This window comes from Rattus norvegicus, chromosome 17 (genome assembly GCF_021556685.1).
Source record: "Rattus norvegicus strain SHRSP/BbbUtx chromosome 17, alternate assembly SHRSP_T2T, whole genome shotgun sequence".
NCBI lineage: Eukaryota > Metazoa > Chordata > Mammalia > Rodentia > Muridae > Rattus > Rattus norvegicus.
The window spans coordinates 56,772,780-56,789,358 of record NC_141550.1 but is presented as its reverse complement, the minus strand read 5'-3'; the positions used below and the strand labels follow the sequence as shown (position 1 = coordinate 56,789,358).

General features: G+C 39.6%; 1 pseudogene; it reads right to left on the bottom strand.

Annotated features, from left to right (window-relative positions):
* Positions 1-11,183: 11,183 nt before the first annotated feature.
* On the bottom strand, positions 11,184-14,578 carry Hspd1-ps3 (heat shock protein family D (Hsp60) member 1, pseudogene 3; annotated as a pseudogene).
* Positions 14,579-16,579: the final 2,001 nt, after the last annotated feature.

Genomic DNA, 16,579 nt, shown 5'->3' with positions numbered 1-16,579 from the left:
CAGTGGCTAGACTGTCCTATAAGCCTGGGTGTCAGGAGTGCTGTAGATCTGTTTTCCTGTTTTCTTTCAGCCAGTTATGGGGACAGAGTGTTTTGCTTTCGGGTGTGTAGTTTTTTCTATCTACAGGTCTTCAGCTGTTCCTGTGGGCCTGTGTCTTGAGTTCACCAGGGAGGTCGCTTGGAGCTGGAAGGTTTGTCTTACCTGTGGTCCCGAGGCTAAGTTTGCTCATGGGGTGTTGCTTATGAGCTCTCTGAGGCGGCAGCAACCAGGAAGATCTGTGCCGCCCCTTCCGGGAACTTCTGTGCACCAGGGTTCCAGATGGCGTTTGGTGTTTTCCTCTGGAGTCAGAGATGTGGGCAGAGTGTAGTCTCCTCTGGTTTCCCAGGCGTGTCTGCCTCTCTGAAGGCTTAGCTCTCCCTCCCACGGGATTTGGGTGCAGAGAACTGTTTATCTGGTCGATCCCTTCAGGTTCCCAATTAATTTATTTTTATGTATGTGAGTGCACTGTTACTGTATACCAGAAGAGGGCATCAGATCGCCTAACAGATGGCATGAGCCAGCACGTGGTTGCTGGGAATTGAACTCATGACCTCTGGAAGAGTAGTCAGTGCTCTTAACTGCTGAGCCATCTTGCCAGTCACATCAAAGCAGGTTTGATTTGTATTTCCCTGATGGCTAAGAAAGTTGAATATTTCAAGTGTTTCTCAGTCATTTGAGTTTCCTCTTCTGAGAATTCTGTTTAGATCTGTACTCCTTTTTAAAATTGGATTTTTTTTCTCGGTATCTAGTTTTTGAGCTTTTTATATATTAGATTTTAGTTCACTATTGGATGTGGAGTTGTTAAGCAAATCTTTCTCATTCTATAGGGGCTGCTTTGTCAGAATGGTGGTGTCTTTTGCCATGCAGAAGCTTTTTAGTTCCAAGTGGTCACATTTATTAATTGTTCTTAGTGCCTGTGTTAATAATGTTCTACTCAGAGAATCATCTCTTTAACTTCTGTCATGTTCAGTGTATCTGGTTTTATGTTAAGGTCTTTGATCCATTTGAACTTGAGTTTTGTCTAGGGTAATAAATATGGATCTCTTTGCATTCTTCTACATGAAACCTTCCAGTTTAACTAGCTTTGTTTTTTGAAGATTTTGTCCCCAGTGTGTGTTTCTGACTTCTTATAAAAATAATCAGGGGTGTACGTTCATTTGTGGCTCATCGATTTGATTGCACAAAACATGTTTGTTTCTGTCCAATTACCATGCTGTTTTAATTATTAAAGCTCTGTAGTACCATTCAATAGCAGGGACGGTGATGCCTCTAGCAGCTATTTTACAGGATTTTTTTTAGTTATCCTGATGTGTGTGTGTGTGTGTGTGTGTGTGTGTGTGTGTTTGCATGCGCGCACATGTGTTTCCATTCTTTCCATTTTCTAATATGTTATAGTTATACAAACATGTTACATGCTTGATTAGAATTACCTCAAGACATTTTATATGATTTTAGGCTATTTTGAAAAGTATTGTTTCCCTGATTTTTTTCTCAGCCCATTTATCATTTGTATATAGAAAATCTTGATTTTTGTGAGCTAATTTTTTATTGAATAGTTTATGTATTTACATTTCAAATGTTATCTGCTTTCCAGGTTCCCCCCTCTCCCATAAACCCACCCCTTTCTTCTATGAGGATGCTGCCCATCTCACCCACTAAAAATGGAAATTGGTCTGAAGTTCTCTTTTTTTGTTGGGGCTAGGTATAAGTGTAATTGTGGCTTCAAAAACTAAGTGGGTATTCTTACTTTTGTTTCTGTTTTGTGGAATAGTTTGAAGAGTATTATTATTATTAGGTTTTCTTTGAAGGTCTGATAGAATTCTGCCCTAAATGAATCTGGTCCTGGGCTTAGTTTTGCTTGGGTGACTTTTTTTTTTTTTTTTTTTTTTTTTTTTTTTTTTTTGGTTCTTTTTTTCCGGAGCTGGGGACCGAACCCAGGGCCTTGTGCTTCCTAGGTAAGCGCTCTACCACTGAGCTAAATCCCCAGCCCCTGCTTGGGTGACTTTTAATGACTGCTTCCATTTCTTTAGAGGCTATGGGACTGTTTAGCTTGTTTATCTGATCCTGACTTAACTTTGGTTCCTGTTCTTTATAGAAAATTGTCCATTTCCTCCAGATTTTCCAGTTTTGTTGAGTATAAGCTTTTGCATTAGGGTCTGATAACTTTTTGAATTTCCTCACATTCTGTCATTATGTCTCCCTTTTCATTTCTTATTTTGTTAATGTGGATAATCTCTCTGTGCCCTCTGGCTAGCCTGGCTAAGGGTTTATCTTGTTGATTTTCTCAAAGAACCAACTTCTGGTTTTGTTCATTCTTTGTTTAGTTCTTTTTGTTTCTACTTGGTTGATTTTTCAGCTTTGAGTTTGACAGTCTTTTGCTGTCTGTTCCTCTTGAGTGTGTTTGCTTCTATTTGTTCTAGAGCTGTCAGGTATTCTGTCAAGCTGCTAGTGTATGCTCTCTCCAGTTTCTTTTTGGAGGGACTCAGAGCTTTGTGTTTTTCTTTTAGCACTGCTTTCGTTCTGTCCCATAAGTTTGGGTATGTTGTGTCTTCATTTTCATTAAATTCTAAGAAATCGTCAACTTCCTTCTTTGTTTCTTACTTGACCAAGTTATCATTGATTAGAGCATTGTTCAGTTTGTATGTATATGTGGGCTTTCTGTTGTTTTTGCTGTTATTGAAAACCAGCCTTAGTACATGGTGATCTGATAGGATGCATGGGAGTTTTTTCAATCTTCTTGTATTTGTTGAGTCCAGTTTTATGACCGATTATATGGTAAATTTTGGAGAAGACTGTATATTCTTTTGTTATAGGATGAAATGTTCTATAGATGTCTGTTAAATCCATTTGGTCATAACTTCTGTTAGTTTCACTGTGTATCTGTATAGTTTCTGTTTCCCTAATATGTCCACTGATGTTAGTGCGCTGTTGAAATTTCCCACTATTATTGTGTGTGATGCAATGTATGCTCTGGGCTTTTTGTAAATATATTTTTTATGAATGTGGGTGCCCTTGCATTTGGAGTATAGATATTCAGAATTGAGAATTCATCTTGGTAGATTTTTCCTTTTATGAGTAGAAAGAAGTGTCTTTCCTTATCCTTTTTTTTTTTTTTTTGTAACTTTTGGTTGAAAGTCAATTGTATTTGATAATTTAATGGACACTCCAGCTTGTTTCTTGGGACCATTTGCTTGGAAAATTATTTTCCAGCCTTTTAGTCTGAGGTAGGGTGTATCTTTGTCACTGATGTGTGTTTCCTGTACGTAGCAAAATGCTGGGTCCTGTTTATGAATCCATTCAGTTATTCTATGTCCTTTAATTGGGGAATTGAGTCCATTGATTTTAAGAGATATTAAGGAATGGTGATTGTTACTTCCTGTTATTTTTGTTGTTAGGGGTGGGTTTATGTTTGTGTGACTATCTTCTTTTGGATTTGTTGAAAGAAGATTACTTTCTTGCTTTTTCTAGGGTGTAGTTTCTCTCCTTGTGTTGAAGTTTTCCATCTATTTTCCTTTGTCAGGCTGGATTTGTGGAAAGATATTGTGTAAATTTGGTTTTGTCATGGAATATCTTGGTTTCTCCATCTATGATAATTGAGAGTTTTGCTGCCTATAGTAGCCTGGGCTGGCATTTGTGTTCTTTTAGAGTCTGTATGACAGCTGTCCAGGATTTTCTGGCTTTCATAGTCTCTGATGAGAAGTCTGGTGTAATTCTGGTAAGTTTGCCTTAATATCTTACTTGACCTATTCCCCTTACTGCTTATAATATTCTTTTTTTGTTTCACTTGGTATTTTGACTATTATGTGACTGGAGGAATTTCTTTTCTGGTCAAATCTATTTGGAGTGCTGTAGGCTTCTTGTATATTCATGGGTATCTCTTTCTTTAGGTTAGGGAAGTTTCTTCTATAATTTTGTTGAAGATATTTACTTGCCCTTTAAGTTGAGAATCTTTGCTCTTGCCCTCTTCTATACCAATTATCCTTAGGTTTGGTCTTCTCTTTGTGTTCTGCATTTTCTGGATGTTTTGGGTTAGAAGCTTTTTGCATTTTCTTTGACTATTGTGTCAGTGTTTTCTATGGTATCTTCTGTCCCTGAGATTCTCTCTTCTATCTTTGGTATTCTGTTGGTGATGCCTGCATCTATGACTCCCGATCTCTTTTCTAGGTTTTCTATCTCCAGAGTTGTCTCTTTTTGTGATTTCTTTATTGCTTATATTTCCATATTTATATCATGGATGGTTTGTTCAATTCCTTAACTTTTTTGGTTGTGTTTTTATGTAATTCTTTAAGGGATTTTTGTGCTTCCTCATTAGGGGCTTCTACTTGTTTACTTGTGTTCTCCTGTATTTATTTAAGGGAGTTATTTATGTCCTTCTTAAAGTTCTCTATCATCATCATGAGATGTGACTTTAAATCCCAATCTTGCTTTTCCAGTGTGTTGATTCATCCAGTACTTGCTGTGGTGGGAGTACTGGGTTCTGATGATGCCAAGTGGTCTTGGTTTTTGTTGCTTAGGTTCTTGTGCTTGCTTCTTGCCATCTGGTTGTCTCTGACTGGAACTTCTCTGTCCTGTGGGCCAGTGTACCTGTGATATTAGGAGTGAGAACACTCCTGGGAAACTAGTTTTCTCTGTGAAGGCTTTGGGTCTGGAGGGCTGTGGGACAGTCTTAACTCTGGGTACAGGGGGAGACCAGGATACTGTCTCAGGCTGTTCTGTGGATACCCCTTTAAGTTAGTGGAGTGAAAGTGGGGTCTCTTCTGAGGGCTCATGAATGAGAGCACTCCTGGGATACCAGCTCTCTCTGGGCAAGATTTGGGTATGGAGGGCTGTAGGGCCACCCTACTTCCAGGGTGCAGATGGAGATAGGAAGGATTCTGTCTCAGGCTGGTTTGTGTTTTTTTTTTTTTTTTTTTTTTTTTTTTTTTTTGTTACCTGTGTACTCCTGGTGGTGTGGGTCCCTCTTTTATCAGTTATTGGAACGAAATTGGGGTCTCACCTGTGGGTTTAGGACTGAGCACATCTGGGAGACCAGCTCTCTCCGGACAATGTTTGGGCACAGAGGGCTATAAGACAGTCTTAGATCCAGTGCACAACTGATCTATTTTTTTTATTGATGGATAACTGATGTGGCCATGCCTATTGTACAGTGTGGTCTTGCATACAGACAACAATGTACAGGGAAGTCCAAAGATAGTCATTTTTTCAGTCTCACAAGTATTGAACAGGTGTGGAGAGAGTTGATGACCTTGTCTTGTTCCTGATTTCAATGGATTCACTTGGCCTTTCATTCCATTTAAGCTATTTTGGCTGTAGGTTTGATATAATCTGCCTTTATTTCAGGTGTGCTATTAAGTCACTAGTACCAGATATCTGCATTTTTTGAACTACAGGCATTTAGTGCTATGAACTTGCCTGTTAGCACTATCTTAATTATTGTGTCCTATAAATTTGGATATTGGTGTATTTATTTTAATTCAATTCTATAAATTCTTTAATTTCCTTCTTTATTTATGTCTCAACTGATTTGTTTTCATTTAGTAGAGAGATGTTCAGCATAAGTTTTTAAACTTTGTCTTGTTTCTTCTGTTATTGATATCCAGCTTTAATCTGTGGTGGAAATGTAGGATGATAAGGTGTTATTTCAATTTTCTTCTAGTGATTGAGACTTGCTTTGTGTCCAGATATGTGGTTAATTTTCGAGAAAGTTCTATGATGTGCAGAGAAGAAAGTAAATTCTTTTGTGTTTGGATATAATGTTCTATAATTGTCTGTAGGTCCATTTGGTTTATGATGTCAGTTAGTTCCAATATTTCTCTATTTAGTTTTGGTCTGAATGATTTGTCTATTTGTGAGAATGGAATATTGAAGTATCTCAATATGACTGTGTAGAGGTCAAATTATTATTTCAGTTATTGTACTGTTTCTTTTAAGAACTCGGATGCCCTGTGTTTGAGAAATAGATGTTAAGAATTGCAATGCCCACTTGTTTGACTTTTTTTTATAATGATTATGTAGTGTCATTTCTTATCTCTTCTGATTAGTTTTGGTTTAGAGTCTATCTTGTCAGATATTAAAATGAATATACTAACTTGGAATATTTTTCTATCCGTTTACCCTGAAGTGATATCTATGCTTTGTATTAAGGTATATTTCTCGGATATAGCATAAATATGGATCAATCATGTTTTCTTATCCATCCACTAGTCTGATTCTTTTTATTGGGGAATTGAGTCTTGTGATGTTGAGAGATATAAATAACCAGTGATTTTTGATGCTTTGATTATTTTTTGTTGTTGTTGCTGTTAATGTTGGTGGTGGTGGTAGTGATGGTGGTGGTGGTGTGGTGGTGTTAGTGTGTGTGTGCGTGTGTGTGTGTGTTCCACTCTTTTGATTTTCTGGACTGAGATTGCTTATTTCCTGTAATTTGGGGATATGGTTAATCTCCTTAGAATGGAGTTTTGCTTCTAAGACCTTGTGTAGGACTGAATTTGTAGATATATATTGTTTAAATTTGATTTATTTTGCAATGTCTTATTTTCTCCATTAATGGTGATTGAAAGTTTTGCTGGGTATAGTAGTCTGGGCTTATATCTGTAGTCTCTTAAAATTCTTAGAAAGTCTGTCCTGTTCCTGACTTTTAGAGTCTCCATTGAGAAGTCAAGTATTATTTTAATAGTCCTGCCTTTACATGTTACTTACTCTTTTTCCCTTGTAACTTTTAGTATTCTTTCTTTGTTCTGTATGTTTTGTGTTTTGGGTATTATGTGGTAAGGGAACTCTTTTTTCTGGTCTATTCCATTGATTTTCTGTATACCTTTTATACTTTGATAGGCATCTCCTCTTCATTGAGAATATTTTTTGTGCCCTTGATCTGGTTTTCTTCTCCTTCCTCTATCCCTTTAAGTCTTAGATTTGATCTTTTCTTAGTGTCCCCGATTTTATGGTTGTTTTTTAACTTTAACATTTTCTTTGATTAAGTTATCTATTTCCTTTATCTTCAAGGCCTGAAATTCTCTTTTCCATTTCTTATTATTGTATTCTGTTGGTGACTCTTGTCTCTGAGGTTTGTGTTCTAGATATTGAATTTTTCATTCCCAGATTTTCTTCAGTTGGGGTTTTCTTATTGGTTCTCTTTTCACATTCATGTCCTGAAAGGTTTTGTTCATTTTCTTTTATGGTTTGTATTTTCATAGATTTCTCTAAAGGATTCATTAATTTCATTTTAGAGGACATTATCATATCCATCAATGCTATTTTAAAGTTATTTTTTTCTTGTGTTTCGGCAATGTTGCAATACTCAGGGCTTGTGTGGTAGGGTTGCTGGAATTTTGTGGAGACATATTGTCCTGGCTGTTATTGTATATTTTTACATTGGTATCTGGGCATCCGAGTTTGGGGAGATTATAATTCTAGGTGCTGGTATCTGGTCTTGTATTTGCTGGTAGGTGTTTGGTTTCTGTTTCCCTCTTTGGTTCTTTGTGAAGTTTGGTGGAAGCATATTTTTGGTGGGAAATGATTCTGGGATTCCCATAATAGTAGCAATAGGAACTGCTAGATAAAATGTGTTTCTAGGTGTTGAGTCGACACTTAGGAATGGGGATGGGCTAGAGGAGGAGCCTATGGGTCCACAGGAAAGAGGAAAGCAGGTGTTCCACTATGATTTATTTAGTTCAGTGAAGATGGTGGCAAAAGGTGAGAGAGACCTCATTAGGTAGTCTGAGTGTGCTACAGAGCTGTGAATGAGACTGGACAATTGGACTTGGAAGAATGCAGGAAGAGGTGAAGATTTGCAGTTAGCCTATCTGTTTCCCTGGGCCTAGTGGCTTGTGGATTCCCAGAGATTGCCTACTGATGTTGTGGGCTGGGATAAAGCAACAAGCTAGTGGAAGGATGGAAGGATGCAAGGACGTTTGGAGGGGAATCTCGAGTGATCCACTGAAGATTAGAGTGCATAGAGGGAGGGCTGCAGAGGGTGTCCTGCTCTCAAGGTGTGGATGAGATTGGGGAAGTGGTTTTGGAGAAGCTGAGGAAGAGGTGAAGACCTGCAGTTAGTTCACTTGCTTCCCTGGCACTTGTACTCACTAGAAAAATTCAGGAAGTGCCTGATGGCTTTGGGGGCTAGGATGAAGTAATATATATAGGGAGGTGAGTTAGAAGAGGAAGATTTGGGAGATGCTCTGGAGATGAAGGCAGGATATAGGAAGGGAGGATGCTGTAGGTGGTCTGCTGCAGGGCTGGGGAGGAAACTGGGAAACTGGGTTTGTAGGAATTGACAGAAAGGGGAAGATCTGCAGTTAGCCTACTTGTTTCCATGGCCAGAATCAGGCCCTACTTTTTTACACATCATCATGATTGCTTTTTAGACTAGTATTGTAAATAATTTTTAAAATTGACTTCATTTCCTCATTCATATAACATACTTTTAAAATATTTGTTGAATTTTCCATATTTGCAGGCATCTCTGAACATAACATTTTCATTAAGTATTATTCTGAGGATCTGATCAAAGTGTCTGTTTACTGTTAACATCTCAAGGCCTCTCCTCATTGTATGGTAGAATCTATGGCTTCTCAAATATACCCCAGGTAGTACAGAGTCTTTGGGCTTTGTATTTGATACTGTATTTCTAAACTTATGAACTTGAATTTGAGTTAAATCTTTTTTCCTTTATGCCAGCTGATTGAGAACTAGAAGTAACTGTTTGCAAAGAAAGAGTAAGCTTCCCTCTGCATCTGTTTGCAGTCTACTGGAATCTGATACTTAAATTGTGTGGCATCATCCTGCTCTTGAGAAGAATTCCATTAAATATGATCTCAGGTCCACTTTTCTGGTTGTGAATGTTGTGTCTGATCTTTGGGCCTTGAGCATTTTTGAGGAGTTATTTTTTCTTCTCAAGTCTTTGCATAGATAGATGCTTCCATTTATCTTTTGTGAACATGCAACAGCAGAAAGACTGGGTCATATTTGAAAATGACAGTGCATAAGAATTTTCAGCTCATTTGTATACCATGAACCCTTGTTATGATGTCTTTTTAGTCTGAACTATTCTAATAGATGCAGTGTTATGATTTTAATTTTTCATTTTCTTAATGATAAATGGTGTGGAGTTGTTGTTGTTGTTGTTGTTGTTGTTGTTGCTCCAGTTGAAAGGTTAAGGGTTCAGGAGTCCCGTATGTCCTCCTTGATAAAGTAAGCACATGAGTGCACATGGATTCATGCACTAGAAATATCAGAACCAGGAAGCAGAAGAAGGGAACTGTAGTCATAAAGGTCATAGTAGTAGCTGCAGACACTTTAAAAGACCAGTACGTGTCGTGGACATCGGATAAGAAGATTGAAGATCTGGGTATTCAGAGAGGTCCCAGTGTATAGTGAGGATATCACAACCCCAGGCTCTGCTCTTCTGTTGTTTTAGGCCTTTTGGAAAGAGAAGGTATCATGTAGCACCATTGGAAGAAAAATAAATTCTGATATGACTTTACCTGTTGAATTGATTGAATATTTACCTAAAATAGATCATGTTAAATCCAAAGGGATACACACTACGGGACATATGTGACTAGTTCATGTTTAAAGGTAGGGGCATATAATAAACAAGCTACTCACTAAAAAAGAGGTCACTGTGTATTATGTGACTCACAGGACTGGTTGGCTTCATGGGTATACAAACAAGATTTAACGGCAATCAAGCATGGTGTCACATGATGATTAATTCAGAGTTCTCCAACACTATCTCTAAGTCCTTTTAGAAATCTACATTGGAGCCGGTTTTCCCATTCTGCCTGTATACAGTTACTTGGGTTTTACAAACACAGAGCTCTTTTGCACAGTGTTCTTATTTTGTTGGATGTGTACTATATTTGACTCTGTTAGAAAATTTTTCATATTTTGTCTTTTTCACAGATAAAACAAAAGGTTCAGAGACAGTAGATACACCTCCCAATCCCTTTACTTATGGTCCAGGAATGTTCCACAGCTTACATCATTCTGTTTTCTTATCTTCATCTTAGATGATGCTATATGAATAGCATGACCTAAAGTATTCAATATTTATTGATCATAGAGGTGTGCTTGTGAATGGATGACCACTGCTCCTTTCGAATTTTTGTGATGTAAGTGGTTGAATCATTACTGATTTGAGGATATACTCTACCGCTACATGATGCACATAATCTGCTGTTGTGAGACTGATGACCGTCATATGTTGATTCTTTCCACTAAAGTATTGCAGTGCCCAATAAGATGCATGGACATTGCTTTAATATCTCCATCCAAATAATGGCTCATCCTATTATTGCAATAAGTGACAATTGCTAGTAGATGTTATTATCAGCCTGTGGTAACCAACTCTAAGGTTTGTTGTTTTAAAATCAGTTTATTAACATACTTTCTGAACAAAATTTGGCCTGGGGATGGATGCTTCTGTTCTTCAGACTTCTAAACTTCAAACATAGTGAACTATAGTTGAACTTATCATGTAACAGACTGAAAGCCTGCCATGGGAGTTTATGTTTATAACCAAACACTTGAGTATCTGCCAATTATAGCATTCAGCTGATCGGACCACATTCAAATTGGGCAAACCCTGAGCTGTAACTGACCAAGCTCCCAGAATAAGGCCTTACTCTGCATTCTGGTCATGAATGCTAACTGAACTGGTTCAGAAGACAGTCATTTACTGAATCATGTTTTAAAATTTTATTTAAAAGTTTTTAAATCACACTTGTTTAATTGTGTGAGGATGGGGCTATGAAAATGCCGTGGTGGAGGTGCTTCTCTCCTTCCATCGTGTTAGTCCTTGGTATCAAATTCAAATCATCAGACTTGGCAATAAGTGCCTTTACCTGCTAAGCCACAGCACAGCAATTAGAAGAGAATTTTTCTTTTGTTCAATAAGTTCTACTAAATTTATCTTACCTAAAGTTTCTTTTTGGAATGTACAATGTTTTTATTCAAAAATACAAAATAAATTATCTATAGGCATGGACAATGACAGCAGTAAACCATTATGTATTGTCAAAAGAAACCAGTAACTGATGGTTACAGTGATCAGCCAGCCTTCTCTTCAGTCATTTTCTTCAGGTGACTTCTCTGAAGTTATTGGTGAGGAACCTGCCTTGGGCTTTCTGTCACAGTTCATTGATAAGGGCAAAGCACTATTCTAGGAGTTAGAACATGCCACCTCCCATATCCCCTCCCATTCCACCCATTGCACCCATTCCAGGGTCCTTCTCTTCTTTAGGAATTTCTGTCACTACAGTTTCGGCTGTAGTTAGCAAGGAGGCCATGCCAGCAGCATCCAGTAAAGCAGTTCTTACAACCTTCTTTGGATCAATGATTCCCTTTTCCACCATTTTCTCAAAATCTCCAAGCATGGCATCATAACTAAATTCTGAGGAACTCTGCAGAATTTTCTCAACTATCAAAGATCTTCAATACCTGCATTCTTAGCAATGATCATTGCAGGAATTTTAAGTGCTCTTTTAATAATTTCTATACCTATCTTCTGATCTTCATTAGCAAGCTTTAGTGAATCCAAGGCTGGGATGCACCGAAGCAGAGCACAGCCCTCTCCTAGAACAATGCCTTCTTCAACAGCTGCTCTTGTAGCATTGAGAGCATCTGTAACTCTGTCTTTCTTCTCATTCACTTCAACATCACTTGTCCCTCCAACCTTCAACACAGCTACTCCATCTGGAAGTTTAGCAAGTCGCTCGTTTAGCTTTTCCTTTTCATATTCACTAGTTGTGACGTCTAGCTGCTCAGTGACTTCTTGAACATGTTTTTCTTTTTTTCTTTTCTTTTTTTTATTAACTTGAGTATTTCTTATATACATTTCGAGTGTTATTCCCTTTCCCGGTATCTGGGCAAACTTCCCCCTCCCCCTCCCCTTCCTTATGGGTGTTCCCCTCCCAACCCTCCCCCCATTGCTGCCCTCCCCCCACCAGTCTAGTTCACTGGGGGTTCAGTCTTAGCAGGACCCAGGGCTTCCCCTTGCACTGGTGCTCTTACTAGGATATTCATTGCTACCTATGGGGTCAGAGTCCAGGGTCAGTCCATGTATAGTCTTTAGGTAGTGGCTTAGTCCCTGGAAGCTCTGGTTGCTTGGTATTGTTGTACATATGGGGTCTCGAGCCCCTTCAAGCTCTTCCAGTTCTTTCTCTGATTCCTTCAAAGGGGGTCCTATTCTCAGTTCAGTGGTTTGCTGCTGGCATTCGCCTCTGTGTTTGCTGTATTCTGGCTGTGTCTCTCAGGAGCGATCTACATCCGGCTCCTGTCAGTCTGCACTTCTTTGCTTCATCCATCTTGTCTAATTGGGTGGCTGTATATGTATGGGCCACATGTGGGGCAGGCTCTGAATGGGTGTTCCTTCAGTCTCTGTTTTAATCTTTGCCTCTCTCTTCCCTGCCAAGGGTATTCTTGTTCCCCTTTTAAAGAAGAAGTGAAGCATTCACATTTTGATCATCCGTCTTGAGTTTCATTTGTTCTAGGCATCTAGGGTAATTCAAGCATTTGGGCTAATAGCCACTTATCAATGAGTGCATACCATGTATGTCTTTCTGTGATTGGGTTAGCTCACTCAGGATGATATTTTCCAGTTCCAACCATTTGCCTACGAATTTCATAAAGTCGTTGTTTTTGATAGCTGAGTAATATTCCATTGTGTAGATGTACCACATTTTCTGTATCCATTCCTCTGTTGAAGGGCATCTGGGTTCTTTCCAGCTTCTGGCTATTATAAATAAGGCTGCAATGAACATAGTGGAGCACGTGTCTTTTGTATATGTTGGGGCATCTTGTGGGTATATGCCCAAGACAGGTATAGCTGGATCCTCAGGCAGTTCAATGTTCAATTTTCTGAGGATCCTCCAGACTGATTTCCAGAATGGTTGTACCAGTATGCAATCCCACCAACAATGGAGGAGTGTTCCTCTTTCTCCACATCCTCGCCAGCATCTGCTGTCACCTGAGTTTTTGATCTTAGCCATTCTCACTGGTGTGAGGTGAAATCTCAGGGTTGTTTTGATTTGCATTTCCCTTATGACTAAAGATGTTGAACATTTCTTTAGGTGTTTCTCAGCCATTCGGCATTCCTCAGCTGTGAATTCTTTGTTTAGCTCTGAACCCCATTTTTTAATAGGGTTATTTGTTTCCCTGCGGTCTAACTTCTTGAGTTCTTTGTATATTTCGGATATAAGGCCTCTATCTGTTGTAGGATTGGTAAAGATCTTTTCCCAATCTGTTGCTTGCCGTTTTGTCCTAACCACAGTGTCCTTTGCCTTACAGAAGCTTTGCAGTTTTATGAGATCCCATTTGTCGATTCTTGATCTTAGAGCGTAAGCCATCAGTGTTTTGTTTAGGAAATTTTTTCCAGTGCCCATGTGTTCCAGATGCTTCCCTAGTTTTTCTTCTATTAGTTTGAGTGTGAACACGTTTTTCAATGTGAGCTTTGTCACCTTTTCCTTTCAAAAGCATGGCATCATCTTTGGTGACAATGACCTCTTCAACTTTTCCTAAATCATGAGCTTGAACATCTTCAAGATTTAGATTCAACCCTCTTCTCCAAACACCGTGCCACCAATAGTGATAGCCTTATCTTTAAGCTGGTTCTCCCTGTTGTCCACAAACCCTGGAGCTTTGACTGCTACAACCTGAAGACCAACTTTTAGCCTGTTCAAAACCAGTGTGCTAAGAGCTTCTGCATCATCATCTTCAGCAATTATGACCAAGGGCTTCCGATGAGCATTGGCAATTTCAAGAGCAGGTACAGTGGACTGAACACTAGAAATTTTCTTTTCACTCAACAAAACATAAGCATCTTGGAATTCACATTTTTGACCTTTTGATGTGTTAATAAAATATGGGGAAATATATCCTCTATCAAACTTCATGCCTTCAATAATTTCTAGCTCATCATTAGGGGTTTTCCCATCCTTCACTGTGATGACGCCCTTTCTTCCAACCTTCTTCACTGCATCAGAAATGATGTTCCCAGTGTCTTTGTCTCTGTTTGCAGAAATTGTAGCAACCTGAGCAATTTCTTCAGGGGTTGTCACAGGTTTGGATTGTTTTTTAAGTTCAGCAATTACAGCATCAACAGCCAACATCACACCTCTCCGGATTTCCACTGGATTAGCTCCTTTACTGATCTTCTCAAGGCCCTCCTTGGCAATAGACCATGCCAGAACAGTGGCAGTGGTGGTGCCATCCCCAGCCTCTTCATTTGTGTTATTGGTAACATCCTGAACAAGTATAGCTCCGATATTTTTGTATTTGTCCTTTAAATCAATTGACTTTGCAACAGTGACCCCATCTTTTGTTACTTTGGGACTTCCTCAACTTTGTTCAATAATCACTGTTTTTCTCTTTGGCCCCATTGTAACAGCTACAGCATCGGCTAAAAGATCTACACCTTGAAGCATTAAGGCTCGAGGATCCGCACCAAATTTTACATCTTGGTATAGGCCCGAATGAGATGAGGAGCCAGTGTCCGAGACACTGGTCTCGTCTGGCGAAGGGTTGTGGGTAGTCGAAGCATTTCTGCGGGGCGGCCGCGGGAGAGCACAAGGCGAGGCAGGCCATCTGCGGCGAGTGAAGGTTACCTAAAGTTTTATGAACAATATTTGTTCATCTTGGCTATAAGGCCATATTGAATTTTTGTTAAATTCTTTTAGAATTATATGCTTCTTTCAAAGATTTTCTTTTTTTCCCCCTCCATCTTTATTTTATTTTTTTATCATTATTAACTTGAGTATTTCTTATTTACATTTCGATTATTATTCCCTTTCCTGGTTTCCGGGACAACATCCCCCTAACCCTTCTCTCTCCCCTTCTATATGGGCTTCCGCTCCCCATACTCTCCCCATTACCACCCTCCACCCAACAATCACGTTCACTGAGGGTTCAGTCTTGGCAGGACCAAGGGCTTCCCCTTCCACTGGTGCTATTACTAGGCTATTCATTGCTATCTATGAGGTTGGAGCCCAGGGTCAGTCCATGTATAGTCTTGGGTACTGGCTTAGTCCCTGGAAGCTCTGGTTGGTTGGCATTGTTGTTCATATGGGGTCTGGAGCCCCTTCAAGCTCTTCCAGTCCTTTCTCTGATTCCTTCAACGGGGGTCCCATTCTCAGTTCAGTGGTTTGCTGCTGGCATTCTGTTTTAAACTTTGCCTCCCTAAACCCTTCCAAGGGTATTCTTGTTCCCCTTCTAAAGAAGGAGTGAAGCATTTGCATTTTGGTCATCCCTCTTGAGTTTCATGTGTTCTGTGCATCTAGGGTAATTCAAGAATTTGGGCTAATAGCCACTTATCAATGAGTGCATACCATGTGTGTTTTTCTGTGGTTGGGTTACCTCACTCAGGATGATATTTTCCAGTTCTATCCATTTGCCTATGAATTTCATAAAGTCATTGTTTTTGATAGCTTAGTAGTATTCCATTGTGTAGATGTACCACATTTTCTGTATCCATTCCTCTGTTGAAGGGCATCTGGGTTCTTTCCCAGATCTTTTCCCAGTTGGTTGCTTGCCATTTTGTCCTAACCACAGTGTCCTTTGCCTTACAGAATCGTTGCAGTTTTATGAGATCCCATTTGTCAATTCTTGATCTTAGAGCATAAGCCATTGGTGTTTTGTTCAGGAAATTTTCTCCAGTGCCCATGTGTTCGAGGTTCTTCCCCACTTTTTGTTCTATTAGTTTGAGTGTATCTAGATTTTCTTAACTTGATGGTTCTTGCTGACTGATATGTTTATAAAATATAAAGAGAGGGGAGATATGTTCTATGGAGGTGTAGTGAGGTATTGGGAGAGTGAGTGCCTCAGCAGGCCCAGGCTGAGGCATCCCTTCCCCCATGAGGAACCAGCCACATGATGGTATAATATAGAATAGAATTTATTCAAAGCATGGAGAGGGGAGTTTAGAGGGTAGTAGAGGCAGAGAAAGGCAGAGGCGGGCGGCAAGAGAGGAGAAGTAGAGGAGTAGTGAGTAGAGGAGAAGAGAGTAGAGGCCAGCCTTGAGCACATGGAGAGAATGGGGGGAAGGAAATGGGGAGAGAGTGGAAATAGAAAGGCAATAGTAAGAGACGAGCAAGAAGGCAAGAGAGCAAGAGAGGAGAAAGGGGTGGGGAGCAAGCAGCCCCTTTTATAGTGGTGAGTCAAACCTACTTGACTGTTGCCAGGTAACCGTGGGACAGAGCATACTGGGCTGTTGCCAGGTTACTGTGGAATGAAGTTTAGACAGAATGATGACACTATCACTAGAAATATCTGGGAATATGACTTATTACCAAATAAAAATTTAAAAATTTAAACTTTATCCTGCCCCTACTCAAATGCAGTAGAAGGGAGAGCTGACTCCACCCCTTGCTAACTGTGCCACTGGATGAACTGGCCCTACTCCTAGCCTGGCATTGAGGGAGAGCTGGTCCTGGTAGTATAGATATGGGAGAGCTGGCCCTATGTTTAGCGTGAGCATCAAGAGCTGATACTGTGGGTATGGGAGAGCTGGCACTAGTGGTGTGAGCTCAGCAAAGCTTGCCCCTAG